The sequence below is a fragment of the Morone saxatilis genome, unplaced genomic scaffold (genome assembly GCF_004916995.1).
Source record: "Morone saxatilis isolate NCDOM2014 unplaced genomic scaffold, NCSU_SB_2.0 Contig24, whole genome shotgun sequence".
Lineage (NCBI taxonomy): Eukaryota > Metazoa > Chordata > Actinopteri > Moronidae > Morone > Morone saxatilis.
In genome coordinates this window covers 713,952-718,258 of record NW_023339807.1, presented here as the reverse complement: position 1 = coordinate 718,258, position 4,307 = coordinate 713,952, and positions in this window count along the sequence as shown.

Genomic DNA, 4,307 nt, shown 5'->3' with positions numbered 1-4,307 from the left:
TTTGTAGTCCAGTTGGAGGTAATCAACACTCATTTTAAGAGTATCATAGCCCACTTACTGTGGGTATGAGATTATAATGCAATTGTAAATAACATACTGATTAGCTCTCTATCTAATAAAAATATGCTGTCTGATTGACCATCATCAACTGCAAATAACCGATCAGTTCTTCAAGAAAGATTGCCAGGCCATATTGTGACAGGCCACATGACAGTATTGTTCCAGCCTGCTTCCTCTGCTTCCCTCTTTCAGGTTATGCCTGATTGCTTGGTCCTTTCTATTTCATAGTTGCATTTTCCACCAGATTAGCTCTGGTTCTTTAGAGATTCATGGAACCTTGGTGGTTTCTGTCAAACCATCCCACGTTTTTACCAGAACCCTATCCATATTCAGTCATTTCTAGCACTCTGTCTCCCTCCCTCCAGCCTACCACATGATGTCAATAATATAATCTGACCCGTATTTTTAAATTCTTTTTTCTGATTGTGTCATATCGATTTTAACTACCCCTTCATATACAGTTAAAATAAAAACGCAATTCTATTTTTTATTTATTTATTTTATTTGCAACAACACAGATATATAAAATAATTATTTTATGAGAAACTGCTGTTTGCATTCTTTGTTCAGTATCATGATAGTAATGAAAATATATTTGGAGAATATTGCACTTTCTTGTAGTACTTGAAAGTTGAAGAAGATATAATTTATTAATCCCAGAGGGGAAATTGTCTTTTGTTTTTTTTTTTACACACATATAACACACTTTCATGCACTTGTGGAGATGCAAACAGGGAGAGAGTGATGGGGCTGCTATGTTAGCAGCACCCCATGCGCAGGTTTGGGTTTAGGTTGCCTTGCTCAATGGCACTTCGGCAGTGCACAGGAGGTGAAACTGTCACCTCTCCAGCTACCAGTCCACACTCCATATTTTTTGTCTGTGGGACTTGAACCGGCGTCCGGTTCCCAAGCCAAGTCCCTCCACACTGAGCTACTGCCCGCCCTGCTAAAGTGGCCCTGCTATGAGATGACAATACCAGCAAAGAGTCTTCAGACAATATCCTGCATGCATGGAAAACAGAGGAATGCTCCTTAGCGCAACCCCAAACAGTAAACACACACTCCAAATACTACAGTACAGCTAAGCAGACAGTACATCATTCCAGCTAGGTTGCACCAATTCCTTATCTATATCCTAATATTCCTGACACGTGCAATAAATGTAATAACCAGTAGGGGTCGCTGTTTCATTGTATATAGGAGTGCCCACAGTGTCTGACAGGTGGATCTGGACCAGTCAGATTATTGGTATAGATGTATGAATATTTACCTCAGTCACTTCAAACAAGGTCCCTGCTTAATGTCTGTGTCTTGAAAGTTTAACGGTGTATTGCTCTTGAGAGAAACCAACCAGTTCCTGCATGCATGATCCCAGGGAGTTGAGTTTAAGGTCGTGACCACGACACGGATGCCTTTCTATGGTTAGTCTAACAATATCTCCTGGGGTTGTGCGGTGTATGGGACACAGGACATGCTGCTTTGCCGAAAGGCCTAATGATCCTGAGGTCCATTACTGATGATGTGTCCCAAAATTCTGTGATGACTTACCCCTAACGTGGGCTAGCGACTAATCCATACCGAAACCGGACTGAAGATACTCGGAGCTCTGACCTGGATGAAGACTGTTCCATCAAAACCTAACTTCCTAGTCTGCCTATTTTCCTTTTGCTGTCCCTTTTTTCTTCTGCTCCTCCTTTAGAGTGGGTGAGGACAAAGTAGGGAGAACCCTGAGTGACATGCACCAGCCAGTGCCTTGCCGTGGGCTCTCTACTCCAAACTGTGTAAGTCGTCAGACTGCATGGCAAGAGTCACCGAGATAGAATCTTATTTCCGGAATTTCCCAGTGGCTAATAGGGATGATTTTTCACTTACATACAGCATTCTGACCTACAAAATGATGGATGGAATGATGAACTGATCTAACTGCTAGTAGGGCTGTTTTCTTTTCTTTTCTTTTTGTTTGCTTTCTCCTCTTACTCCTTAGTTGTTTAATTGTTCAAAATATGTTTGTTTGTCAATTCATCTTATTGTCTCTTCAAGAAGGATAGTTGATTGTTGAGTCTCATTCCGAGGGCGTCAAATACAGACACTTTGGGACCCTAGGAATGAGACTCAACAATCAACTATCCTGAAGCCACAAACCCAAAGTGTCTCTCTATATTTCTTGGCTCTGATTGCTTGTTTCAGTCCAGACCCGGTGGATTCTTGCAAATACCATTAGAAGCACTAGGAGGATCCAGAGGAACCTGATTTTGTTTTTGTTTTTTTACAGATTATCTGTCTCATGTTTTACTGTCAGGATATAGTGAAAGTTTCAGCAAATATGACAAAAAGTTACCCACCCACGTGTCAGCCACGTTTCCAGAAAGACTGCACTATAAAGGCATCTAGCGAATTCTTATCAATGGGAAAGTTGGTGTCGCGAGTGGTGCGACTCCAAATACAGCTGTGAGGGGTTAAGGGTTAAAGTCCATGCCAAAAACCAAAGGACCAATGCATATGAGATATGAGTATGAGTATGGTCAGTGGGTGACTGTTTGCACCTCTTGCAAATATCACTGGTGTCTGAGTACATTTTTGCCAACACATATTTATCCAGGAACAGCCCTATAGGAACTGTGGTTTGGTAAAATGTTTATTTGCAGGCCTGGATAAGAGATAAATTACTTATTATTAAAGATGGATATCTTCACATTGGATTTGTGGTTAATACTTAACAGACTTTACTGTAATGAACCAAGCATGCATAGCACATTATGGCCACAGGGCACTCCACTCCTACAAATCTTACAACATGACACCCTGACTCTGACATTCAGTTCCACCTCACAGTTTACCATTCATCTAGAAAAGCAAACAGAGCCAGATGATCACATATATTTAATAGGGTACAACAATGAAATCACAATAATCATTGAATCCAAAGCTTTAACATACAGCACAAACACACAAAGTGCAAGGTTTCAAACATTTTCAAAGAATACATTGTTAAATAAAATAAACAGAGATCCTGATGTGAAAGTTATGAGCTTGTGGCTAAAACAGGAAAAGCTTGTGTCTACACAAAATCACAAAAAAAAAAATATCACACAAAATAGATTTATTTGTATCACACAAAGAGAAGAGATGGACCAGTTATGTTCTCCAAAAACAAATTAATTTCAAAATTCTGTTTTAAGAGTTATCTATTAGAGCCTGGCCGATACAGGAGACTGATTCTGATATTGATGCTTGAGAAAAAAAAGCAGCACTAATATATATTATTATATTAACAATAGATCAGATAACTAAATGTAATTTGAACTGTGTCACAGGGATGAATCTACAGAGAATCACCCAACCCTGAAGTTCCCCTTAGCTCTATACTGAGCTCATTGTTTTGGTTTTCAGTCTCAGATTTCTGTAGGAAACTGGTTTCAGAGAAAAAGTTCCAGACATACAGAGTTAGAGACTAGCTGGTGAACACAGTGGAGCATTTAAAAAGGTCCAGTATGTAACATTTAGGTACATCTTTTGTCAGAAACGGAATATAATTATTCATAGGTATGTTTTCATTAAATGTATAATCACCTGAAAATAAGGACTGTTGTGTTTTCGTTACCTTAGAATGAGCTGTTTTTTATCTACACACGGAGCAGGCCCTCCTGTCTCCTACACGCTTAAAAGGCTAGTGGTATTCAGATGGTTGCAATCTGCAACTTCACCACTAGAATGCCACTAAACTACACACTGGTCCTTTAAAGAGACTAAAGGGAAAGTCAATATTAGGCCCTGTTTACGCGACATGAAGGCTTTTGCATAAAACAGTAAACATTTGTTGCAGTTCAGCCTTTCGTTCACACGACAACTCCATTTTGGGAGCTGGAAAACTGTTACCGTAGTTCATATCTGATCGGCACTGCCTACTAGTTTTTTACAGTTTGATCTGAGTTTGGGTGCGTTGAGCTGAACAGCTCACTGAGAATGACATCATAAAGTAGATCCTGTGTCTATTGTCTATTGTTTTCTGAATGAGACCATAATTTACTAAGTGAATATCATGCTGTATGGAAAAAGACTGAAAATAGAGAATGAGACTATAAACCCATCAGGAAACTGTTTACTGAGGTCATAAATGAAGTGAGAAATCAGCTCATTCTCCATTAGATAGCAAGGTATAATTTTTTATTGCAGCAATGGAGCTCCCCCTGCTTGGCCTGCTTGCATAAGACATGCAAGGTTCTAAGAAGCTTGCCATGTTTGGCTCT